The 27,702-nt window shown below is 46.0% G+C and overlaps 1 protein-coding gene across 10 annotated transcripts in view; it reads right to left on the minus strand.

Annotated features, from left to right (window-relative positions):
- R3HDM1 (R3H domain containing 1) overlaps positions 1 to 27,702 on the minus strand; it is a 1,943,510-nt gene that overhangs the window by 583,898 nt on the left and 1,331,910 nt on the right. The window lies entirely within an intron of this gene.

Here is a 27,702-nt window from a genome sequence, read left to right on the forward strand (position 1 = left end):
GTGAGCGTTACGCTGCAAACAGCAGAATAACGCGAAGCGTGTTCTGCTGTTTGGGTGTGGTTTAAATAGTCTCAGGTAAAGTAGTCCAGATAAAGTAGTCCCAGGCCCAGCCACACCCTAGACACTATACTGCATAGCTCAGATCTTTGCACCGGAGCTATCTGAGTGCCTCCATGTTAGCTGAAGTCCCCGAATAAAGTAGTCCCATCCTAATGTTGGTCTCCATAATGATTATGTGCCTGGCGCCAAAGGTGCCAGGACCGACTACAAGAGAGTCTTGGAAAAGGTGTGAAGAGCTTTGAGGCCATAATGGAGGCCCGGAACCTGGCCTTAGCTGGGAGGCTGACTTGCCAGTGAGGGTCAGGGGTAAAGGTCATGACAGGAAATAAATTCTGATCCAGTCAGGCTTGCTACCATTCACGCTTGCCTGCTGAAACGCGACATCATGCTAATCCATTCCAAATCCAGTTGAGGGGCCAGTCCAATTGACCAGAACCACCCGCTGATCATCCTGCCAGAGGTGCCCTGCTGCCAGTAGACCCGATGACCAGAACCCTGACGGTCCAATCTTAACCTTTTAAGTGCCATGGGTATTTCCCCTCAGTGCCAGGGACTTTTTTGGCGATTTCAGTATGTGGCCATTCAATGCCTTGTAACTTTTTTGTTACATGAGATATCTCGGACAAATTTGGGTCCTTTTTACGAATATGTAGGCGGTCGTAATGCCACCCAGGAATCTTAGGTTGCTGTAGGGGGGGTGAGAGAAAATAAGCAAAAAGGGCGAAAATGTTGTGTTTTTTTCAAAAAATGCCAATAAAACGATGTACAAAGAAGCCTGTGGTTCCCCAATTTCCTGGCTTTCAAGAACAGGTTGAGTGGAAACTAAAAAAAAAAATTTTTATGTGGTTATTAACTGTTTTGTGAGAGGTAGGCGATTTTGGCCATTTTTGCCAACTGGACATGCATGGACGGAATGGAAGAAAAGGGTAGGAAAGTTGAATTGGATGACAGAAAGGCATATATTTCTGAAAAGTAGGCAAAATTCCAAGTTTAGGAAGGGGTAGGTCAGGCAACAACTAGGTAGGGGAAAATGCCATAGATTGGGGGAAAAGCGGGAAATGACTGAAAAAAAAGATATGTGTTGGACATGGTTGGCTTGGTACGGCAATGGCTTCTATGAATTTTGAGAAAAGCAATGCTCCGTTACATTCCCCGACTCTTGCAGTTAGGAAAGCACACATTTTTTGTACTGTTTTACAAAACAAGCAATACCACAAGCCAAACACTGAGCCATGGTACACAGAGGTTTTATGCTCACGGCCTGAACAGACGCACTTAGCATGTGTAAATCGAGAAAACCAATGTGGTGAAGAACGGCAAGCATCCATTTCTTGAAAGAGCACAGGCAGACCTTTTCAAGGGTAGGTGACTTGTGCAGGTTACAAAAGTGTATGGTGCCTAGAGCAGCGACTAAATGTAGGTCACATTTGGTAAATGAAAGGGTAGTGTGACAAAGGGCAACAGCAAATGGGTCAAAACGTTATGAAAAAAACACAAACACAACAAATGTTATACCTTCCTGCGTTCCCACAGGTGTCCCGATGAAAACGGTACCTCACATGTGTGGATGCACCTACCTGGGCGTCAAGGGGAAAGCGTAAAACACAGGTAACCCCAAGTCTGTTTCGACACCTGAATTTGACACTTTCTCCAGACGAGCACAACACAAAATACAGATATTGGCCTCGGGTGTCCAAGCCAGCAAGGAAAACAGGGAACCCCATGCATTTCCGAAAAGAGGACACCGGTGGGAATCCGCAGAGGTATGATTTGTGCAAATCGGCCCTGAATTTATTACCCAGACACCCCTGCAAAGTCTGAAATGTGGGGGAAAAAGAAATGCATTTTCCGCACATTTTACTCGGCGCACCCATCGAAACACGCCGCCAACAAGACGTGGCCTACCGTCACGCGTTCCCACAGGTGTCCCGATGAAAACGGTACCTCACATGTGTGGGTGCACCTACCTGCGCAAGGGGAAAGCCTAAAAAACACAGGTAACCCCAAGTCTGTTTCGACACCTGAATTTGACACTTTCTCCAGACAAGCACAACATACAGATATGGGCCTTGGGTGTCCAAGCCACGAAGGAAAACAGGGAACCCCATGCATTTCCAAAAGGAGGACACCCGTGGGAATCCGCAGAGGTATGATTTGCGCAAATCGGCCCAGAATTTATTTCCCAGAAGCCCCGTCAAATTCCGAAATGTGCTGAAAAAACCCACATGTTTCACTAAAACATTCTGGTCCGCTTCGCGCAAGTTGGACCTCTGTGGATTCCTACTGGTGCCCCCTTTTCGGAAATGCATGGGGTTCCCAGTTTTCCTTGGTGGCTTGGACACCCTATGTCCAAATCTGTAGGTTATACCCCCCCAAACCCTTTTGTGGTTACCAGTGGGTTAGTCGTTTCCCTTTGCAACTATATTGGTGAAACCACACATGTGAGGGACCGTTTTCGTTGGGACACCTGTGGGAACGCGGGAAGGTATGACATCTGTTGTTGGCTGCGTGTGTCAGTGGTTGAGCAGAGTGAAATGTCTGGAAATTGTGTTTTTTACCCCCAAATTTGGAATTTCCCGGAGGTTCTGGGTAGTAGATTTTGAGACGATTTGCGCAAGGCAGACCTCTGTGGATTCCCACGGGTGTCCTCTTTTGGGAAATGCATGGGGTTCCCCGTTTTCCTTGCTGGCTTTGACACCCTAAGCCCAAATCTGTAGGTTGCCCACATTAACGAATTGTGCTGTGGCGAAAGGCTTGGGGTTACCAGAGGGTTACCCTTTTCCTTTTGCTCCCCGGGTTGGTACACCCACACGTGAGCTACCTTTTTCGTCGGGACACCCGTGGGAACGCGAGAAGGTATGACATCTGTTGTTGGCAATGTGTTTCGTTGGGTGGATACAGGGAAATGTCTCTGAAATTGGCTGGAAATGAAGACAATTCTCAGACATTTCGCTCTGGCCACCCACCGAAACACACCGCCAACAACACATGGTATCTCGTCCTTGGCACTTAAGGGGTTAATTACGATGGACTGTAAGTATCAAGAGGAATAATAGTAACCCAAAGTATATTTGCCTTGTCCTTTCCTAATCTCAACCTATCCCATCTTTAACTTCAGAACCTCCAATATTGTCAGAACCATCCTTGCGCTGATTTTTTTCTCTCATTTGTTTCATTAAACCATAACCCATTAGTATTTGGATTAAACAAAGTAATTCCCATACAGAACGGAAACCAGAGTACCATAAATGAAGAGTTACAAGCGGCCGTGCATAACTGTGGAGATTTACGGGTGGCATTCTCTTTTTCATAGTCGTTAAAGTAGTGTAATAAAACCAATCTGTCATTTTTAAAACCGAATTCCTGCTTTTCTCTGTTCTATTATTCAAAAACGCCTCTCACTAGAACTTCCATAACTTCTTCAATTTTATAGATTGACCTATTTTTAGCAAAAATCGCATAGTGAAATGTTGCCGAAAATTTACATTTTTCAAAAGTTTCCCACGTGTCTTTTCCTCATTCATAATGTTTCGTAACTCCCATTCCGATCTAAAGTGTGTACTGTTGTTTATCTTGTAGCTCATGTTTGTTAGGACCTGTTTAGTGTTGCTCCCATAACAATTGTTATCAATTTAAGCATTTTGCATTGTTTCACAAAGCCATTTTAATCTGTCATTTTAAAAAGTGCCAATTTCCAAAAACGGTTTTCTCTCTAGTTTGAGGAGAGAAGATTGCATTCAAACTCTAGACATTATCTTTCATTCCTGAATACCTGCTGCTTAATTACATCTGTGTAAGATTGCCTATTTGTGCATTAAGAACTTTGCAGGAGGAAATATTGACCTAAACGCTATCCGTTCTCAAACCAAAACTGTTCTTTTTCCTGTGTTTTCTATTCTGCATTACTATAAGTTCAATTGCTTTACTTATTTTCTGAATTGTATTGTAACCGCTTGGGGATTGCTGCCCCATATATACACAAATATTAAAATGTATGTGTGATTTGAATATTAAATAAGTAAATGAACAAGTTACTTTCTCACCTGGTAACATTCTTTCGATGGGATGTTCCTCCGACGTATTCCACATCTATGACAGTAATCACCACAGCTGTGCTGCTTTGGAAACGTCAATAACGTCGATACGCTGTCCCTCAAGGGCCTTCGTCGAGCTGACGTCACTGGATGTTATAAGTAGGACGCACAACTCCTCCAGCCTCAGTTGTAGTTTTCCCCCCAGAACATGTGCCACCAATCTTCTGCCAGTATGACTACAGAAAGCCTTGCGGAAACGTAAGCTGCTATCGCATAAGAAATTCTGTAGAGGGGCATGCTGGGAGGGTGCGATGTGGAATATGTCGGAGGAACATCCCATCGAAAGAACGTTACCAGGTAAGAAATGAACTTGTTCTTTGAGGGTCCTCCGACGTATTCCACATCTATGACAGACTCCCAAAGCAGTACCAACGTATGGAGGAGGGGAAAAAATATAGAATTTTAGAATGCCCATTCAAATTGTAGAATAGAGGACCGCCTTACCAAAGGCCAAATCTTGCCCATGGATAGAATCCAGGGAGTAGTGTTTTACAAAAGTATGGACAGAGGCCCATGTGGCTGCTTCACAAATATTACGAATGGGAACTCCCCTCTACAGAGCAGTAGAGGCAGCCACACCCCTAGTAGAATGGGCCTGTAAGCCTACCGGAGGGTCCTTACCCGCCAGACGGTATCATTCAGAGATTGTCAAGATGATCCATCGGGACAAGGTATGCTTAGAAACAGCTTGACCTAAACGCCTTCCAGCGTATCCCACAAATAGCTGATTGTCCACTCTGACCCGGGACATCCGTGAAAGATAGAAGCTCAAAGCTCTCCTAGGATACAACCTATGGAGCCTCTTCTCTTCCTTACCAGGATGCAGAGGAGGATAGAACGCTGTAAGAATTACCTTCTGGCTCAAATGAAAATCCGACACCACCTTCGGAAGAAAAGAAGGACGAGCCCTAAGGACAACTGTATCCTTATGAAACACTGTGAAAGGTGGCTTGGCGGAAAGTGCCTGCAACTCACTCACTCTGTGAGCGGAAGTAACCGCAACCAAAAATACAGTTTTAAAGATCAACTGTCTCAATGGACAAGAATGGAAGGGCTCAAACGGAGCTCCCATCAGGAACTTTAAAACTAAGTTCAAATCCCAACCGGGCACCCGGAAAGGTGACAGTGGAAACACATTAGTTAGCCCTTTCAGAAACTGAGAAATCAAAGGAATCTTAAAATAAGAACATTCCTCAGATGAGCGCTTAAATATGGACAGCGCCGCCAGGTAACCCTTAATGGTACCCACTTTCAGGCCCTTGTGGGCTAACAAAAGCAAAAAAGACAGAACCACAGGAATGGCACATGAAAAAGTATCCACATTCTTTACCCTGCACCAGTCGCAGAACTTTCTCCAACAGCAACGGTACAGGGACTTTGTAGCGGGCCTTCTGGCCAAAAGCAACACCTCCATCACGTCTTCAGGGAGGTCCCAATCCTTATACCTCAACCTTTCAGAAACAAGCATGAAGGTTGAGAGACTTGACCTCTGGATGGAGAACCCGACCCCCTTCCGTGAGAGCAGATTGTCTCGATAGGGAAGATAGCGTGGAGGGCAGATGGACATGTCGAGAAGGTCCGGGTACCACGCTCTCCTGGCCCATGCCAGAGCAATGAGGATCATTTGGGAACCGAACCTCCGTAACCTCTGTAACACTTACAGAATGACGGGGACTGGAGGACAACGCGTACAGCAGTGGGAAGGACCATTCCACTACGAACGTGTCCCCTAAGGCTCCTCTTGGAGGAAATTCCCGCAAGCAGAATCTTTCGCGCTTCCGGTTGACACTGGTGGTGAAGAGATCCACTTGTGAGGTCCCCCAAAGGGCGAAGATCTCCAAGAGAACTTCCTGAGCAAGCTCCCACTCGTGAAAGACAGTGTTCTGCCTGCTCAGAGCGTCCGCCGCCTCGTTTTCGTCTCAAGCAGATGAACTGCCGAGATCGAAATTTCCTGCTGGATGGCCCAGAACCAGAGCTGCATCGCCTCTCTGCACAGTGGGAGAGACCCTGCCCCCCCGCCTTTCGGTTGAGGTAGTGCATGGCCACTGTATTGTCCGTCAGAATCGGGACATTCTTCCCCCACAGATGGCAGAAAAGCCTTCAGGGCTAGCCTGACGGCCCTCCGCTCCATTAGATTGATATGGATTCTGGACTCCGACAGAGACCAACGACCGATGACTGTCATCTCGTTGGCATGAGCTCCCCATCTCATGAGGGATGCATCCGTCACAATCGTTACCTCCGGCCAGGGTAGCCAAAATGGCCCACCACAGAAGATCCTGGGTGACCGAGGGCGGCAACTGAGCGGCATCCGACATCCTGCCAGGGGACTGCGACCACTGCATCTTGAGAGCCCATTGCAGAGATCTCACCGGCAACCTGGCCTCTGGCACCAGTAGAATGCAGGATCCCATGAGGCCGAGCAACCTCAAGAACTCCAAGGCCGGGAGACTCTGGGCATATCGAACCTTGTGCACCATCTGCCGAATGTGATGAGCCCTCACCTGAGGAGGCGAACACAGCCCCAGGGATATGTCGAGCACTGCTCCGATGTACTGGAGCCGCTGGGTAGGTGTCAAGTGGGACTTCTTTAAGTTGAGGGAGAAGCCTAGCCTGTGAAAGGAGTGGCAGGTGACGGACAGATGATCCAGGACTTGCTCGGGAGACTGTGCCCGGATCAACCAATCGACCAGGTAGGGGTAGACGTCAATCCCCCCTTTCCTGAGATACGCTGCCACCACCACCATTAGCTTGGTGAAGACCCTCGGGGCGGAGGTCAATCGGAACAGCAGGACCCGAAACTGAAAATGCGAGTCGCCAACCGCGAACCTCAGGTACTTCCTGTGCTTGGGATGAATCAGCACATGAAAGTAAGCATCCTTGAGGTTGAGAGACACCAACCAGTCCTGAAGTTGAAGGGCCTGGAGGACTTGAGAGAGTAACCATCTCAAACTTGTCCTTCCTGAGGAGCTTGTTCAAACCACGCAAGTCCATGATGGGTCTCAATCCCCCGTCATTTTTTGGGATAAAAAAATATGGGGAATACCATCCCTTGTTCCTCTCCGCTACAGGCACCAGTTCTATGGCGCCTTATTCCAGCAGGGATTTGATTTCCTGCGCAAGGAGCAGATCCGGACTCTTCAAAGAGAGCTTCCCCGGTGGATTGTCGTGAGGCCTCTGCCAAAAAGGAAGACAGTAGCCGTGGGCTATGATCTCCAGAACCCACACATCTGAAGTAATGGCACGCCATTCTACCAGAAGCTGCGCCAGCCTTCCCCCAACCGGCGAACCATGGGACAAGGCTGCATGACTGAGCTGAAGCGGCTGCGGCAGTGCCTGAGGGCAAAAAGGCAACTGCCTGAGCGGCTTTGGCACCTCGAGTAACTTGTTTTCCACCTCTGGTACTCCTACGTTGACCCCTTTGACTGGCAGCGCCCCTCGATCTACCAAAGGAAGAGTATCATCGAAAGGAACCTCCCCTCCATTGCTGTCCCCTAGGACGAAAAGGCGGAGGTTGACTTACTGCAGCGCTCAACAACTTTGCTGAAGCTTTGGAGTTCTGCAACCTCTCAAGGCTCTCGTCAGCCTTGCTGCCAAAAAGATGGTCACCATCAAACGGCATGTTGAGCAGCCGGGAATGTACATCAGGAGCAAACCCCGACTTCTGCAACCACGCAAACCTGCGCATCACGGTGCTCGCCGCCATGGACCGGCTGACACAGTCTGCCACGTCCAGACCCGACTGAACAGATTCACACATGGCATCCTTGCCATCCTGAATGAGGGCAAGAAAACCATCACGTTCCTCCCCTTCGGGAATATGTTCAGCCGCCAAAGATACACAATTCCAGAGTGTGAGTGAATCTTGCCAAGGCACAAACGGAGTTGGCTGCCTTTAAAGCCATACCCCCAGATGAAAACACTTTCTTCGCCCAACCGTCAAAGCGCTTGTCGTCCCTATCCGGAGGGATGGTAGGGTACGCAGCCTGCTTTGCTGGGGCCTAGCACGTTCCCTACCGGCTTCTCTCGAAGGAGCGGACGGAACTGAGCCCTGCGATTCGAAAATCGCCATCATCTCCTTGAGAAATGCGTCCCATTCCGCCGGAGATGAATGCTTGTTGGGACAAGCAACCCACCGTCTGGTGTAGTCTTCGGATGAGGGCGGGGAAGGCGACCAGTGACAGCGCTTCCGAGAGTGCCTAGAAGAGGCAGAGGAATGGTGGGGACCACTCCTGGACCGAGGCCCACTGGACTTGCGCCGACGCAGAGTCTCGCCCCTTGAATCGTCGGTCGAAAGCCCAGCGGATTTCGACTTATGGGGTTTGGAAACCCTACCTACAGATAGCTGCTTCTTCCGCTCCCGCAAGGCCTTCGACGTCAAAGACTGTCATACATCGCAGTCATCAGTGGCGTAGTCCTCGTCATGGCACCACAGGCAGATGTCGTGCAGGTCCGCAACTGACATCTTGGAACCGCAGTCGCAGCACTTCTTGAAGCCCGACCTTGGGGTAGAAGAAGACGAAGACATGATTCTCACAATAAACCAATAGGAAAGAACCGATTCAACAGGAGAAGAGCCGAGGCGCTCCGAGATTCCAAAGTGAACACGTTCGCGGAAAAAACGTAACTGAGGCTAGAGGCGTCGTGCTTCCTACTTATAACATCCGGTGACGTCGGCTCGACGGAGGCCCTCGAGGGACAGCGTATCAACGTCATCGATGCAGGAAAATGTTCCGAAGCAACACAGCTGTGGCGATTACTGTCATAGATGTGGAATATGTCAAAGGACACAATCCCCTCGAAATATATTTACTTTTACCAACTACCTGATTCCTGGTCCACTGTGGGGGGTATTTTGAGACGGGTGTAATATTAGTGGTATATCATTCAGAATATTGAACCTATAGACATAATAAATAAGTATTTCATTGTGCACTACATGCTAGGCGAGATCCGGGTGTGTGCCTGATTGAAATCCTTAAAGTGCAAAGACACAGATCGGAAGGAATGGGAATCAGACAGGTGACTACCGTACTAGGCCTGACGCGACATTTCTGGTAGAGCCGGAATTTTTACAAGAGGAGAGGGTGTAGGGATGAGAAAAAGGGAGAGGAACAAAACAAGCGACTATCGTACTAGGCCTGACGACAATTCAGATAGTGCTGGAAGGGGGAGGGAGGTGGGGGGGCAAACGTTGCTTTCATACTAAGTCAAGGGACAATTCTGATACAATAAGTGCATAGAAAAAGGGAGGGAGGGAGAGGAGGAGAGGAGGAGAGAACAGAGAATAAACAGTGAAAAAGAGCAGAGAAGCAGAGGGGAGAGTGAATACAGTTGCAGCTGTCAATAAAACACATAATGTTACAGGAAATAGATAATGTAGGCAAGGAATCCAGAAGGGCACAGCAGGATTCAGGGCCACCCGGAGTGCGAGATCCCGGGGAGGTCCAGCACGAGAGTTGAGAAGGTGAAACAACAAGTCAATAAAGTCAAATCCAAGTGTTAGCAACAGGTCAGTAATGGTGAGACAATAGTGAATCTATACAACTCCTTTAGGGAAAGAGGTGTGGGGGGAGTGGCAGAAAGGATAAGGGAGAACGCAAGAGGGAAGAAGAGAGCTGGCAAGCAGGGGATTTGGGGGGGAAATCTACGTAGTATGCATTGTGTGCTTCAGCCATTTTGAAGCTTTTCCCACGCCGACAAGAATAAGGTATTCATACCAAGGTTTGAAGGGATTTTTTCTAATTAACTAAATTGTGAGAACCAGCATTAATTGCAACTTTTTGATTTTGTGTTTTTTTTTATTTACCTCCGATTTCTTCTTCCAAAATAAAATAATACTGTTTTTTCAGCCCCTGATGAATGTTCAGCATTTTATTGCAAATGTTAACAGACATGATATGTAATGGCTGGCATTGAAGAACACGTGTGCCTAAAACCTTACAGTATCTACTGGTTGTATGTACATTGAAGCATGAATTTGGGTGTGCCTCCAAACGTACAATATCTATTGGTTGTATGTTTTGTCGAAGAATGATGTATGTAATTGAGTTATGGATGTGAAAAAGTGGTGAAATAAGAGGTATTTCAAATAACACATGACGCATGAAATATCTGTCATGATTTTAGCTGTATAGTTGTGTATTCATTATTGTATTATAATCATTTTTTGTATAAAGATATTTTTATAGGGTCATTGGGAAGTAAATATAAACCTGCCCTTCTGTTGCATTTTATATGGCCTTGAAAAGTGGTCACTGCCAGGAAAAAAAAAAGAATCCTACTGCACTGCTCTGCCCAACTACCTTTGGTAACAGTTCCAAGCAACCACCATGGTAGTGAGCATTGCACTTGATAAGCATGCTTATACTACCATTAAAACGGGCCAACAAAAATATATCCAGCAATATTGCAGTAATAATTTGAAAATCCTTCTAAAAAGCACTGCCAATTTTTTCTAGGACTGGGTTAATGTACTACTCTAACTCAAGTTCTACAGTATATGGGTAAATGTGCTTAGTGGTAGAATTGCGCAATTCTGTTCACGTCGATATTATGTTATGAAGTGCATGTTTGAGTAAGATTTCGGGCGTCAAGAGGTCTTCTTGAAAAATGTGATCAAATGTAATACTAGATGATTCTCGAACTAGAGACACGTCTGAATTTAGACAATAAAAAAAAGAAAATGTATTTGACAATCAAAGTATGCTTCAAGACTGCCTAAGAGCACCCCTCTTAACACTAGACCTAAAACTTCACTCCGCCAATTTAAGAAGGAGCTCAAAACAGTGCATATAAGAAGCCATTAGAGGCAATGCTGTTGACCCAACTACACTACTCCACATACCTGCACCCTGCAGATGTTCTCCACCCTTTATTATTGAAATCAAAGTGTGAATTGTTGTCCCCCTGTATGTTCACAATTGTATTACTGCCTCCCAACTCTATGTAAAATACTATGTTGCACAAAGCAAGCTCCACAGGCCATAAGAAAACCAAAGTTTAACATAGGGACCTATTGCCAAGAATGATATTCAAGTTCTAGAGGATTCCTGCATGTTAGACCATGCAACGAAAAACATATTTCATCCATAAACTGCATTTAAAGTTAAAACTGCTCTTCTAGGTCTCATGAGAACTAAAACACCACAAGAGATATCAACCAACATGAAAACGTAACTAGAAACATGTTGTGCATTACTCACAAATTTGGACAATAACACCGAGTGACATTTCCAAAATGTCTCCCCCCTCCTGCCAACCATTTATGACAATTATAATTCATTGTTGATAGTGAAAAGGATGGAGTGTATGGGGGGGGGGGTTAGGAGAGCATCAGAAGAATGGAAAATATCAAGAGGTGCCAGATAGTGAACCTTACAAACATTGTTAAAGAGTTTGCAGAATAGATTGGAGACAAGAGGGAGAAAGTAGTAGGAGAAGATAAGGAGAACAAAAGAGTACACCAAGAAGTGATTGGGGGAGGGGCTGGAGGAGTGAAAATGACATCAAGTGAGAAGTAAGCAGGACTGGACGGATGCTAAGGAATGGAGGCACAGCCAGACCATGAAGGTTTTGATGTACCAGGTTGATCCTAGGCAGGTGTCAAAGACACAAATAGGAACAAAGACGGAGTGCACTTCAGGTTCAGAGAGGCAAAGGAGGGGACTGCAAACAAGGCCCTGAGAGGAAGGGCTAAGTAGGTACAGGAGATTCGGGAAACAAAGAGCAGCCTCCCCCGTGGCTCTTTGATACTCGTGGAGGTTGCTAAATGCTATTTTTGAACAGAAACTCCAGCTCGTCTCTCCTCCTCTAGGAAGGCCACCAAAATCTACAGGCTAGACCTGAATGTGCAAAGGGTTCCGGAAACCCTAAAACCCAAGTCTGAGAAGGAGACTGTAAGACGAGTCAGAAAACCCCTGATAGACTGCAACAGTGTTCAGGAAACTCTGGAAACTATCACTGGAAGGGGAACACAGTCCAAACCGTATCAAGAACATTTGTTTCTGGTTAAGATCCAGATACAAAACCTTGGAGGGAATATCGGATCTAGATTATTTTGCTCAGTGAAGACCAGTTTTGTTTTTTGTTTTGGCCATCCTTTATACAAATACTCCTAATAAATTATTGCTAAATGTGAGGAACCTGAGGGCATCCTCACACCTACTCCCCTTGGATCATCTTCACAGGTGGCCAGTGAAAGGCCTTAGCTCTTGGATCCCGACCCTGGGGGTGGAGATGCGAGGGAGGACAACCTGGGTGGAAGGACCTTGGGGAGTGGGAAGAGGATATCTGGATGAGACATGGTACCACCCTTTACGTTGTAAGAATAAACCCTACCCTCTCCCTAAATTCATAGGTTACTGCCATTAATTTCCTCTTACTTCCACTCAGTCACACCACTTTAGTACTGGGACGAGGAAGAGGCAACTAGGAGTTGTACACACTAACATTAATTTACACCACTCTGGTACTGAGACAAGGAAGAGACTTGAAGACTATTGCGAGTGTCAGGCATGTCCAGAGAATATAAGTAATTGTGGTCAAGAAATTGTAATCAAGGACTTGCACCTGCAACCTGTTAACAGGTCACAGGTGCATAAAAGCAGAGGTGGCAAGAGAGAAACCGGGCTGGGAGGGACCAGCCTGAGCGAAACTGGCCTGAGAGGGAAAGAATCCTGCCCAGAAGAGAGATGTCAAGGAGGGTCCTGCTGGGAGGACAGGATGCTGCCTACTACAGAGGAAAGATTGTGATGCCTGGGCCCGAGCGGGCTGTGAGAGGGTCGAGATCGCCAGAGTCTCCTTTGTCTTGTGCCCACAGCTGGAGCTGTGGGGCACGGAAGACTCGCAAGTACTGCAGGCCACCGGTAGCGTCCTCGAGTGAAGAGCGGAGCAACCAGCAACATGCAACGAGGTTCCAAGTAGGGGAGGGCTGCTAGCCGGGCTCCCGAGAAGTGTGTGCAGAACCGAAGGACACCAGGAGAAAGGAGAGAGAGAACCCTCAGAGGTGCGCCCAAGTAGCGGTGAGTGAAACAGAGGGAAAACTCATACCAGGGCGCTCCTAGGGCAAAAGCTGGGCATACGATTATGCCACATGAACTGAAACATGTAACAATTAATGGTGAACCCAAAGTGAGGGGTTTTGGATATCGAGCAATTAAATTAACTTGAATGTGAAGCAAGTATTATTGAAAACTGAATTAAAGGAAAGTTCTGATGAGCTTACAAGTGAAGTGAAAACAAGTGTGAAACATAAGTAATGAAAATGTATGAAGTAAATGTTTGTGAACCACCTGAAAAAGCAAGTAGTGAACACTTAAAGGCAATGGATGAATCTTTATAAAGTGCAAAGCAAGTGATCAGCACTTATAAATACTGTGAAAGTAAGGTGGTGAAGAGAGTGAGCACCATGGAGTGAGTTTTGTGGAAGAGCACATTGTGGCAAAGCCATGAGACTGCAAAGGAGAATCCAAAGTGAACGTAAACTAATACACGGGTGCAGTGAGAGAGAGAGAGAGACCTGTGTTGGCAAGAAAACCTAAAGAATACGGAAAGCTAACAGAGTGCCAAGGGTTATTTGTTGCATGACCTGCAATGGGTGGGCTGTGTGGTCCGACAACTGCGCCTAGACAGAGGATACCCTGCTTGTAAAAGCCAAGGTAAGTAAAGATAAAGAATCTACACTTTGGAATATGATTGCTAAAGTGAATGAGAAAGAGCAATCTGTATGAACTATTGAAGAGCCTGAAGGATTATGAAGTTGACCTGGAACTGGTTTTGAAAACTAAGAAACTTGAACTGCCTATAAGTTTACAAGCTGGAAGAGCTGATGTCCTAGGAAAGAGAACCATGAGGTATTTTTGGAACTGTGCTGTCTTCTTGGGGAAGGGAACCCGAAGACCTGGGGAAGGGGAGCTGGAAAGTAAGCCAAGAGCTGGAAAAAGCTCAGACCTTTATTTGGAACACACTTTATTTTGTTGCTGACATCCCTACACATTGTTTAGCTTTAGTTGCGAGGACAAGTACAGGTTTTGGACACAGACCGACTTAAGTTCAACTTGCTAACTCAGACTATCCTTAGTTTTTTTTAGGTTGGGGAAATCCCACCTTAGTTAGGGCAAGTTAGGCCTACACCATCCTGACATTTAAGAAAATAAAATTACGTTATTCAGAACATTGAATCTGCTGTCTGCATCTTGCTTCCTGATGCCTTCACATTAGTGAGAAGAATGGTATGTCTCATTGTTTGATGCCTGTAGACATGATATGTATAACGCCATTCTCATCTTGCTTTATCTTCTGCCTTTCACATGACACTTAACAATTAAACCCTTCTTGAATACCTGGAAAACAGATTTGGCATTAAATACACTGCCCGTAAGTGGGTTGTGTCCTTTCTTCTTTACCGGCATATTATCTCCAAATGTGGTGTTCCCCATGGCTTTTTAAAACCTACCTAGCATCTCAGGCTACTCATAACCCTTATGTCGCTGCTTCCTGTCTTATGTTGATGATGCCCAAATTGAATTCAGGCTTACAGGCAGCACTTCAGCAGCACATGGCAAGATTGCGGCACTCATCTCACCTATACAGGCTTCGATGTTTGCAAATAGTCTGCGTCTAAATGCTGCGAGGACGGAAATAGCCTAGTAGGCATCTCCCATCACTCCTCTCTACCTTTTCCTTGGCTGTCCCTTTATGTGCCCTTCTCCTACCAGGGTTCCCTCAGCTAAGAACCTGGCAGTGATGTTAGACAAATCTTCTCAGATTCTCAAGCTCTCCAAGAAGTTTGCTTTCCAATTGCACCTTCTCAATTGCATTCTGCCCTTCCTGAACTACTGATCTAAGGTGGGATTGACTACATCAATTATCTTCTCAAGGGCAGACTATTCCAACAGCCTCCATCTCAGCCTTCCCAGTAGGCACACTTCACCTCCAGACCAACAGGGTGGATAGTCCCGTCCTTGGCTTCAGGACTAATGACCACATCATTCCTGCTCTTAAATCCTTTCACTGGCTCCCAGTAGAATCCCATATTTCCTACAAAAGCCTTTCCATCATCCATCGGGACAGATTGTGCCATGGGCGAAGGTACCTTTAGGGAATGAATGCCCTTGTGTTTAAGGTACTCTAGCCTTTAGGATGGATCTGCATTTGGCTCCCCTCAGCCCACTTCCTGGAAACGTCTCTGGGCAAGCCCCCTGCACTATACTCCTCTTTGCAAGGCTACCGAGTGGGCTTGTCCTCGGGACACCCAACTCACTCGAACCTCTGCCATATGCAGCCTTAGCTATCACCTACGCTGGTTCCAGGATGGTAAAAGCTTTTACGTTTCTTTCACACTCTACTCCCCCCACGCCTATGTGGTTTGACTATAACAAGGTTGTGAAGTGCGGTTTTCTCTCTTTCCCACTCTTCCACCAGTGACGGCTCAAACAAACTGTGCTCACAGAGGGTGCCTTGTAAATCAAGGGAAAATAAATAGTGTGACAAAACATTAAAAACATGTTTTTATACTTGCACTTAATTAGCAAAGAAGACGAAGCAAGAAATTATATACCCAGAGCATTACATTGCTATCACTAGGAGGGGAAGAGCATGAAGAAATTAAGTTAATTTAAAGTTTTAAAAATGACTGTGGTCCGCCTGAAAAGTGCACTTCAATAATAAAACAAAGCCTGCTTAAATTGTTCAAACCCAATTAAGGCATCAGTTTTGTATATAGGGAGTACATTTGGTCTGTACCTCAGTGCATTTGGTGCGGTATGAAAAATAAATAAATCCAGGATTCAAAAACTACTCTTGAAAACTGATTTTCTTTTTTATCCAATAAGGGGGACAACCAAAGGTGGAGCAACTAGAAAATTCAAGAGGGGAGCAAAGCAAGTGGGGGGCTGGGTTGGCTTTAAGCGACAAACATGACACGACCCAGCTAAAAATCCATAGCGGGAGTCCTGCTTCCCACACACCACATAAAACACATACTTGGTGTACCGCTAGTATAACAAATGGACTCTTTCGGCTAGGAACTCCCTCATGGGTGTGCTTAGCCATGTTGAATTGATTACATACTGCATGCTTGAGTTCATGCAGGGTTTCCCTTGTAGGATTGGAAAACAAAATATTTCTACATCAATCTGTCATGTTATTGGAGATCTTGTGTCCTAATATCCTTTTTTTCACGCATGGTCCCATAGCATAAGCTCTCCGAGGTCAGAGTCAAAGCCAGTAACTCTATTGGTTCCGCAGATTCAAGTGAAATAAACACCAAAGCAGGATCCTTGTCTGGTACAGAGTCTAGTATCTGGAGACCGGAGCAGAATTACACTTTGAGGACTTGTCTTGCATGGTCTGAAAGTATTAGCGCATCCACCACAGTCCTCCCTTCAGTCAGTGCATTCTCTTTCAGCTTCGGTATTCCTCTCAGCATTGATAAAGATAATGGAAACTGCCCCTCCCTTTGCTGAATATTTGTATCTGAGGGTTGAAACTCTGCCTCAAACATTTGGCAGCCAACTAGGGGGCTGTGCCATTCAAGCCTCATGTGTCTGCCCCCGGGCTTTGGGTTGGGATGAAGATCTGTAATTAAAATTCCAAATAGAGTTTCTCACTAGTATCATCTGGGCAGATTTTGAGATGCTCTGACAACATGGCTCAGTAAGGAAAGGCTACAACTTGGTCATCCATTGTGTCCATGCATGGCTGGTTTCCTAGAGTACCTGTCAACAATCCGGTCAGGTGACGAAGGCATGTGGAAATCGTGATGCGTTTCACATTTACCCTCACATAGGCAAACCATACCCGACTGTAGTCTACAGTACTGGATTCTTACAGGGTGCTCTGTTAATCCACCCTTGGGTACAGCCTGTACCAAAACTATAATTGGGGACCACTGACCAAATGGCTATGGGTAGGAGTGCAGGGTTGGAGGTTGTTTTGCCCAGTAAGGCCTATTCCATCCTCACCCCCCCCCCCCCCGACTACCCTCCAAGATCTTCTACCACCTTACACTACACAAACCAGCACCAGCCACAAACAGGTACCACTAGCTTACCTTCTAGTAGATCAACACAAACTGAGCCATGACTAAGCTCTCCTATTTAGCCCTATTGTACTTTCCCCACATCAGTGGCTAACCAATTCGAAAGCCTTGCAGTCTATCAGACCGTGCACTCTTTCCTATGGATAGGATTCTCTCTTACCTACAGTTTTTCTCCATTACAGAAACGTGGGTTTCACCTTCTACTACAGTTATACCTATTGCGTCATCCTCCCCTTCTTTTTTCGAATCTGGACGCGGTGGTGGTGTTGGCATCCTTTCCTCTATTCCTCCAGCTTCTGCGTCAATTTCCACCAGGTAACCCGTTTTTTTTCCTCCATTGAGAATCACTACTTTTTCTCTTCCTTGGCTTGCCTTCTTGGTTATCAATCAACCACCCGGTCCCGTCTCTTCTTTCTGAGATGATCTTGATACACTTCTTTCCCTCTTTCTCAACTTCTGATTGTCTGCTGTTTCTTCTGGGTGACTTAAACCTGCACCTCTTCATCACACTCTGTTGTCCCTTTGTGATCTATTCTTGATTCCCATCATTTACTACTTATCTATAAACTTCCCAATCATCTTGTTCCTCTCTGGACCGAATGTCTTCCTCAATCGGCTCTACCAATCTATTACTAGGACCATTCTCTTGTTTCCTTTTCTTACTCCTTCCTCAAACTCCTCTTACCTCCCCTTTTACCATCTTTCTTCACCGTGATCTTCAGTAATTCCGAGTCTCCTCTTTCTTCTCCACTTCTCTCCTGATTTTTGCCTCTTTCTACAGATACTGCTTTAAAGCTCTTCTCCCTTCCACTTTTGAACATCTCCATCCTTCTCCTTGTTCTCCTTCTCACAAACCTTCCCAGCTCTGGATGACCCCCCCCCCCAACCCCCACCCTCAGTTCCACCTGCTGAGCCTTGCACCAAGTGGAGAGGTGCTGGCGTAAATCAAGGGCCATTTCTGATCTGGCTCAATTATCTTCTCTTTATTCATGCTTTGATTACCCTGCTCCTTTCTGCTAAGCAGCAATACTTTAATTCCAGCTTAGACACTCTCCAGCCATTCGTTTGGTCTATACCAGAAAACAAATATTTTTTCTGATTCCCCATCCGACCCGGTTTCTCTCCTCTTTCTGCTTCAGATTTCATTAAATATTTTATAAAATCTCTCCTCTCTACTACTCGGTTTCCTCCTCTTGTGTGCCCTCATCTTCTCTAGTCCCTTCTTTCTATCCTGGAGTAATTACACTTGAAACTTACCAGCCACGAACCAATGACATTCATACCATGCCAAACAATGCTAAATTAGTTGCTGGTGTCTGTGACAATCCTATATAGGCATCATTCAGCATAGGAATGGAAGTTGCAGCAGTATTGGTGGAGGAAGTGGCTCGAGGTGAATCAAAATGATATTCAGGAGCAGAGGATAGAGTGGGTACTGTCAAAGCAGGCGTGATATTATTTCTGATGAGCCCTGGAGGTACATGAGCCATGGGCAGAGCATAATTGCTGCCATGTTTGGGAAGGCGAGGAGTCAGATTGGTTGTCACTTATATGGTTGCTTATAAGGCTGTGCTGCCATGATGTTGGCATCTGCTTGAGGTGCAGCTACTCAAAGTAGCACAACAGGAGACTTCACCAATGAAGGGGTCTTATGCTGCCTGAGAACAGGAACAGTGATCATATGGGCATTAGACACTGGGTCAGTTCTTATTACGAAACATCTGTTGAAGACCGTGATCTATACCACGTAGGTAAGACGCATAGAACGGTACATGTCTCTCTTGGTGTTGTAAAACCATGCCCTTCTAGGCCGGAGGAGTTTTGGTTAAGAAGATCATTGTTTATTTTGTTGCTTTTTTATAGGTTTAACTTCAGTTCTCAAATAATACCTCTTTTACAAAAAGTAATTAAAGCGGTTGGTGCAGCCAATCTTACCAACATTATAATCAAATCTGTTTAACTTGAGCATTCCTCCAGCAGAGGTACCTGTACTTTTATCCCCACATTTCTCCCATCCTCCCCTCTCCCAATACATCCCATCATTCATATTGCCTCGAGCCTATTTCCCTGCTTGATGAAGCTCATGGAAATACTGGTGTCTCCCCTGCTTAGCACTTTCCTTGAATCCTCTCTTTTTTTTGATCCATTTCATTCTGGGTTTCCCTCTGGCAGAAGAACGGAGTCTGTGTTTGTCTCAGTGCTGGATGATTTGACTAGCTTGGTCGATCGGGGTGGGGTTGGTGCTCTGATTCTGCTTGACTTATCAGCAGCATTTGATACCATCGACCAACCTATCCTGATCTCCCGGCTTTTCATTGCAGGTATCTCCGGCCGGGTACTGGCTTGGTTTTCCTCTTTTCTATGAGGGCGCACTCAGTCGGTCTCTGTTCTCGAGCCATGTGTCTATTTTGCGGGGTTCCTCAGGGCTCTTTCCTTTCTCCTATTCAGTTTAATATTTACATCCGCCCCCTTCTGGCCATAATTCACGCCTTTGGTCTGCTCTACTACTCCTATGCTGATGATACCCACATTTTTGTACGGCTGGATCTCGGCAACTCTGAATCGGCTGGCCAACTGAAAAACTGTCTGCTAGCTATTGGTGAGTGGATGACAAGAAACTGGCTCAAACTCAATGGTGGAAAAACCGAGGTCCTGGTGGTGGGCTCCACTAAGCCATCTCTGTATTGGACCCCAGAGTTCTGGCCAGTTAGTCTTGGCCCTTTTCCACAACCTGTTTATTCTATCAAAAACCCGGGTGTCAAGCTTTCGGCCTCTCTGTCCATGGCCGATCAGGTCTCCTGTGTGTCAAAGGGCCATTTCATGCTACACATGTTACGTAAGCTTCTTCTGTTTATCCTGGTTAAGCTCCATGCACCGGTTGGGTCAGCCTTAGTTATCAGTAGCATCAATTATTGCAATGCTCTCTATTTGGCTCTTCCTAAATATCTTCTACGTTGACTTCAGCTTTTGCAGAATGCGGCTGCTAGGGCTATTCTTCATTTGCCCTGGGGGGGCCCATATGACCCTGTTGTTACGTCAGCTTCACTGGCTTCCTGTTGAGCAAAGCATCAGGTTTAACACACACTGTATCGTGCATGGGGCTATCTATGGTTTGGGTGCAGAATTTCTTCTGAGTAAATTTGCTCTGTACATTCCTGCTCGCTCTCTTCGGTCCCAGGATCTTAGGATTCTACAACCGCCTAGGTTCAGGCTCACCCGTACTGGGTGTTGTGCTTTCTCGGTGGCTGCTGCCAAAGCTTGGAACCAGCACCTTCTTGCGTTACGCAGCACCGACTGCCAGATCGCATTCCGCTGCACCCTGAAGACTCTACAGTTTTAATCCTGTAATCTTGATCCTTTGCCTCTTGTTAGCACCAAGATGCCTTGCGGCTTATGTTGCGCTCTATAAATGTTATTAAGAAAAGATAAGAGTTGCTCTTATTCAGGGTGGTTGCAAGTCCGTGTTATCAGTTCATTGAGCATTTGTCCCCAATCTAGACCTCTACCCTCTTCCCCATCATCCCACTCCATCAGAATCTCCATCCCGGCCATCCCCCAGCAATGTGCATCCCTTACCCAAGATTGTAATGAGGGCCCCCCCCCAGACCCTTCCAAGATATTGCTATTCTGCATTTAGCCAATATTAATATCAATTTCACCATTGCCTTTTTCATTTTAGCTCGTTTCTCTCCCGGTAACAGTCCCCACAGACATATCTCTGGGGTGCATTCATATGTACTATGCGTCCAGGAGTTTGATTTCGCTACCATCTCTTCCCAGAACTTTTTAATCATTGGGCAATCCCAGGTCATATGCCAGAATCCTGATGATGCTTCCCAGAAACAAGGAACTGTGCAAATACTGTATGTTTATCATGTGACGTTTCGATGGTGTCATATATACCCTGTGTAAGAAATACACTGAATTAAACAAAATCTAGCATTTATAGACACCTTCTTCACATGTTCCCAGACCAGAGTCCATTGATCCTCAGAAATCTCACACCCCATATCTTTTTCTCATTTTCTTTTATTCCCAACTGTGGTCTCAGTTTCCGTTACCCTATCCCCTCATACAGAGTGGAGATCGCTCCTCTGATTCCACTCACATCGAACACCCGTTATAGTAGGGGATTAATCTCTGGTTCCTCATCAGTCTCGCTTTATAACTTTGCTAATCGCTTCACCAATCAAGCGTATCCCAAAAAGGCTCCTCTGGGCATATACTGCTGATACCACTGCTCAAACGATAATTTCCCTTCCATATAAAGATCCCAACCATGATGCAGCCTTTACTGCGTAATTTACCAGCATCCAAATTGGTTAGTATCTCCCGTATGACTGGGTCGAACCCCATCGGCAGGCTTGGGCTGTACATCCGGAACTGATGTAGTTTCCAGGGAAGATTTCTCAAGATTTCTCTCTGGACTGCATATATTTGACCCACTCTCATTGAGTCCCATAGCAGCTCAATCTCTTCTCTGCTCCTTGGAAATCCCTGCAGGAGTCTCTAAATCCCCTTCCGGTGAATCTACCTGGTTGGTAGCTGTCTGTAACTGAACTGCTCTAGAATAGGCTTCAAAGTCCGGTAGTGCGAGTCCACCCTTCACATGTGACCTACATAAAGTGTCTAGCGGCACCCGCCTCCGACCAGGGCCCCACAATAGTTGCCCAATTTTCACATCCAACATTCAGGCATTGTTAAGGTAGATATGTGCTTTATTGTAATAGCATTTGAATGTGATGCATTAAGGTTTGAAGATGATTCTGGCTTTAATGGGTAGCCAATGGGAATCTCTTCATATCTTGGAGATGTGGTTGAATTTTCTATGCCTAGTGCGGCTCATAGTGCTTTATTTTGTGTAAGTTGAAGTTTGCTCAGGTTGGTGTTTGAAGTTCCGAGGAATAATACAATAGTTCAGCTTTGAGAAGATCAACGCCCTGGCTAGAGTGATGCAATTTGTTGGTGTCAGGAATTGTCGGCTTAGTGCTATTAGTTTGGCAGTGTAAGCGGTGGTGGAGGACAGAGTGTTTATATGTTTGGTCATGGTAAGGTTGGCGTCAATGTAAACTCAGAGTTTTGACTTGCTTAAGTACAAGTATCATGGTACCATCAATATTGATGGCTGAGTAATCTTGGTGAAGAGCACATATTTTGGTTTGGGAGCCTACGATGAGAATCTCGGTCTTCTCATTGTTGAGGCAAAGGCTGTTTAAGGTCATCCAGTTTTGTATTATGGCATAGATATTATTGATGATCAGTGTGTCTTGGGTGTAGTTCCCTGAGAGAGGTATGAGGATTTCGGTGTCATCTGCAAAGTTGGTGTAGATGACACCCATGTCTTCAAGAGCTGAGAAGAGGAGCTTGGTGTATGCATTATAGAGTGTGAGTGATAGACATGATCCTTGTGGTACTCCGATGGGGACTGGGATGGGATCTGCCGCTTTTGCTTATAGAGACTCTGGATGTTCTTTCATCTAAGAATGATTTCACCCATGAGGTGGCACCCTTGGAGAAGTTGAAATCTTCGGCTAATGTGGAACAGAGCTTATCATGAGCCACCAGGTCGAACGCTGCTGAGAGGTCCAATAGAAGGAGGATGCAGAGTTTTCCTGTGTCCCTGATGGAATCCATCTGGATTTTTAAGTCCAAGAGTGCCGTTTCCGTGCTGTGGTTAGGCCTGAAGCTGGATTGACTGGTTCCAAGGAGTTATGTTCTAGGTGGGCTTGGACTTCGGTATAGGCTATTTTGTCTAATATTTTGAGTAGGAAGGAGACTGTCGTTTTAGGTCGGTAGTTAGTGGGCACGGTGGGGTCTAAGGTAGGTTTTTTAGGAGGCCGATTTTTTTAGTGCACTATATATCATTGGTAAAGGTCAGTCGAGAGAGTAGGGTACTTGGGTACACTCAATATGTGTGCAGCTAGTGAGATTTGCCTGATGGTAGCGTCATCCTAACATTAGGTGCAGTGGTAGCAAGAGATCAGTTGAATGTGTGCAGTCAGCTGCTTGGTCTCCGAGACTGCATTCTGGCGGCATTAAGCCTGTGCAGGACGTCTATGTGTGCCGCTAGGCCGATTTGTTCGTTGGAGTATAGCTGCGTTGTAGCAGGATGTTGAGGTGTTCGTTGAGTATTGTTCGTATGTGCGCAGCTAGGCTGAAATTGATCGAGGGGTATAGCTGCGCTCTATTGTGTGTTGGTGTAAAGTAGAGAGTGAGCATAGCCGTAGGAGAGGCGAGTGTCTGGAGAGAATGATTTACTATTATGAGCCCACTCTGCCTGGATTACGTTCTGGATCTGGATGCCCTGGCAGTGGTCATCCTCATGTTTCACGGTAGCAGCCCTCTGAGGTAGCTTCACTGGTAGGACCGGAGTAAGTTATGTTTTGCTCGGTCAGAGGGTCATTATTCTTATGCTCAGCACTATGTGTCTCAGGAGCCCATTTTCAGGGACTTTGGTTGTGGTTTATGGAGGGTTGCAGGGTAGGTCTAGGCAGGATATTTGGTTATAGGACATAAGATATCTGGCTCCAACTTAGTCACACTGAGACAGTGATGCAAAAGGATTGGCTGGACATTTGTCGGCCACCTGTAATTACTTTCCAATGTAATGTCATTGAAGTCATGATTCCTGATGATGGTGGGTTTCAGCGGCCCTAGATGGTCCTAATTATAGTTTATGGGAAAAGCAAGGTTTTTAGAGCTTTGCGGAAGGACATGTAGTCTTGGTTGTGTCCAATGTGCGGAGGGAGGGAGTTCCACAGAGTTGGTGCCAAGGTTCAGAAGGCAGACCCTCCAGTCCTGGCTGAATTGGGAGGCTGAAATCACTAGTAAGAGTGCAGTTCTTGACCTTAGGGTGCATGATGGGTGGTAGGGTGTAATCTTCTCTTGTAGATATGCTGGGCCGGTCATGTGCACTGTTCAGTGGGTAATGCATAGGATTTTCAAAGTGGCCCTTCATCCAACAGGGAGCCAGTGAAGGTTGTGGAGAGCGGGGCAGATGCAATCCCTGTGCCCCAGAGCAAGAAGGGGTTTTTCCCCAGAGCACTGTACCTGTTCCGTTATGTAATGTAGCTGCCTAATGTTCACAGACGTGTTTCTCCCTACCAGAAATCCACAGTGATCCGGGTGTACCAGGGTCGGCACCACTTCGGCCAATCTGGAGGCTACCACTTTCACCAAAATGTTGGTATCCACATTTATTAGAGAAATAGGTCTATAGGAGTCACAATAGTGTGTGTCTTTCCGAGTTTTCAATAACACCTCCCTCATAGTCCCAGGTAAAGTCCCCTTAACATATGCCTCCTTGTACACCCTCTTCAATAGGGGAATCAATAGGTTTGCAAATTCTAGGTTCAATTCCGCTGGCAACCCATCCGTGCCCGGAGATTTGCACCTCTGCATAGACCTGAGTGCCCTCTCTACCTCCTCCTCCTCCCCTATAGGCATTTAAAGGTTCTCGCATTTGTGCTGCGACAACCCGGGTACCACCTCCTCTTCCAATTAAGTCCCTTTACTAGTATATCATTTCACATAGTATTCTTGAAATACCCTATTAATGTGTTGCTGTTTGACTGCCTGTGACCTCGTCTCATCAATGATCTGCGTGAGGGTTCCTCTGGGATGCTCCTTCTGAAGCAGCCAGGTCATTAGGCGTTGTGCCTCGTCTCCCTCTCCGTGTACTTTCCTCATATGCAGATCTTTTTCAATGCTGGACAGTGCCTCCCGACGCTCCCGTTGGGTGTTCAATGCCTCAGCCAACTTAACACCCTTCACCCATGTCATTCTCCAGGCTCCTAATCCGCTGCTCCAATTCCCTCAAGGAACCAGACAGCATCCTTCATATCCTCACCACTTTGGAGAGGTTTATGGTCTTTCCATCGATGGAAATGCATCGAAAGGCAAATCCACGGAAATGCTATCCTTTACATGTAAAAGTGTATATACATCGAAACCAGTCCATCGAACATAGAAATGGGCAAGTTTCGATATTTATATATGTAAAAAATAGCATTTGGATGCATTTTTTTTAACATTAAAACATTACATGGAGCTGTCCAGTGCTGAAATCTTCAAAGGATTTTGGCACTGGCCAGCTTCATTTAATGTTTCATTGTTTAATTTTTTTGGGGAGGGGGTTCCCCCTTTACTCCCACAACTCCCAAAACACCCCCCCCCCAACGCTAACCCAACTCTAACCCTAAACCTAATTCTAAGCCTTGCCCGACCCCTTACCCTAATTCTAACCCTTGCCCTACCCCTTACCCTAACCCTAAATCTAACCTTTGCCCTACCCCTTACCCTAAATCCAACATTAACCCTAACACTTACCCCTACCACTTACCCTAATTTTAAATTTAAAAATCCATTGAATATCTATTGAATTTTATTCAATGAAAATGCATTTTGATGGAATGTATTTTTGTTGAATAAAATTTGATGCAAAGTTCTTAGATGAATTTGATTTCGATGTAAAGTCTAGACACCCTTTTGGAGATACATAACCCTCTTACCGTCACCTTAAGGGTTTCTCACAGGATTCCCACCTCTTCAACTGACCCCTTGATATTTTCCCGAAAGGAGGTGATTTCCTCCTGTATCGTGGACTTAAACGCCACATCTTGCAACAACACAACCTTTCATTCCCACACCGGAATAGCTGGCCAGGTAGATCCCCACCTTTAGTCTGGTAACTAATGGAGCATGATCGGACAATACTTTCCCTAAAAATTCTGTGTGGTCAAACCTATGTGTTTGTTCTCCTCCTACAAATAGGTAATCTAATCGAGAGCGTGCACCATGCACTGGTGAGTAAAGAGTATTTCCAATGCTCCCCATGTGTCCCTCTCCATAGTTCCACCAGATCTAACTCAGACACCATTCTGTTTGAGGACTATGTCGATTTTAACAAACAAAGGACTTCTGCGCCTGACTGGTCTCTTGTTGGGTCCAGGTAACAAAGTCCCTGCCACAAATGAGAATATCTGCCCTGTCCACTCCCATTAATGCTGCCACCGACAGAAAATATTCCTTGTTGTCTGTGTTTTGGGCGCATAGGAGTTTATGCTACAGATACTCTGTCCCTCCAATCTCCTTCTCACCATAAATGTCTGTCCCTCTGAATCCCCTTTGGTTATTTGGTTATTTCAATCTATATCAGAAGCTTGCTCTCTATCCAGATCAGTACCCCCCCTGGAGTATGGCGAGTATGTGGATCCCACTACCATTGCCCCCTATCCCATCTTCTACTAATCTCCGCCAGGCCCGATCCTGTTAGATGTGTTTCTTGCAGCAGTGTCACTGAAAACCATAGCATTGCAGAAACTTCAGTACCTTCGACCATTTGCCTCTTTTGCCCAGGCCTCGTACAGTACACGTTCCGATCTTGATAGTCATTGGACCGCCACTGAATATTACTTGACTCCAGGTCTGACCCGGGTCCCACGAGTGTCATATCCTATTCTCCCCAACCCACTTGGGTGAGTTCTCATATGAGGAATCCCAACCCTTCTATTGGCCAGGTGACTGCTCCAACGATGACCTTAACTATACTCTTCCCCCAACTCCCCCTTTCCCTCAAACTCCCCACCATACCCCAACTCCCCTTTCCCTCACGCCATCTACTTCTCTTCAACTGTCAATTCCCCCACATTGCATTGATAATATAAATGTTTCACTCTCAACTACGGCATACTCCTTCCACTAACCCTCTTTGAAGGTTGTAGTGTGACCATTCATTCCATCCGTCCTCCCAGCAGCAGCTTTCAGGGCCAATGGAACTACAGTCCGGGATATGGCTATAGTATCGGCTTGATCTTCAAATGTCTCACATCTTCACCTCTTATCCGCCCGTCAAGGCCATGTTTCAGCAGAGGCCTGCCGCCTCTCCTGGTCTTCAACTCTGTGTTAATTGTCTATGCAAATGTTCCTGTCTCTCAGGCAGTATTTGCCCTCTTTGCCGGTTTCCCAAGCCGCCTTCCATCCCATGTCTAGATTCCAACCAAGACCATGCTTCCATTTGCAGATAGAAAAAATATGGGTGTCCACCTGCCAGCACATTCAACTTCGCCAGGAAGAACATCATGTATTTCAAGTTACATTCCCGAAGCTTCAGTTTCACCAAGTCAAATGATCTTCTTTGTTTCTGCACTTCTTTTGCATAAAGTCAGGAGATACAAGGATCATTGCATTTCCCTTCTGTATGCTGCCAATCATCCTCACATCCTGCAAGACCACATCCCAATCTCTGAAATTAAGAAGTTCACACATCCCAATCTCTGAAATTAAGTAGTTTAGCCATTATTTCTCTTGGGAGTGCACCTGGTGGCCACGGCTGCCTGGTATTCTGTGAGCCCTCTCAACCATGAACAGCTTGGAGAGACAGCAAGGGCGCAAAGTGTCCATCACCAACTTTTCCACATATAATTCTTTTCAATTGTCCTCGTCTCACTCAGATACCCCTATCAGTCGAATATTGCATCCTCCCCTCTGTCCTCTTGGACCCTTGTT

This window comes from Ambystoma mexicanum, chromosome 9 (genome assembly GCF_040938575.1).
Source record: "Ambystoma mexicanum isolate Mex_15411 chromosome 9, UKY_AmexF1_1, whole genome shotgun sequence".
NCBI classification, from domain to species: domain Eukaryota; kingdom Metazoa; phylum Chordata; class Amphibia; order Caudata; family Ambystomatidae; genus Ambystoma; species Ambystoma mexicanum.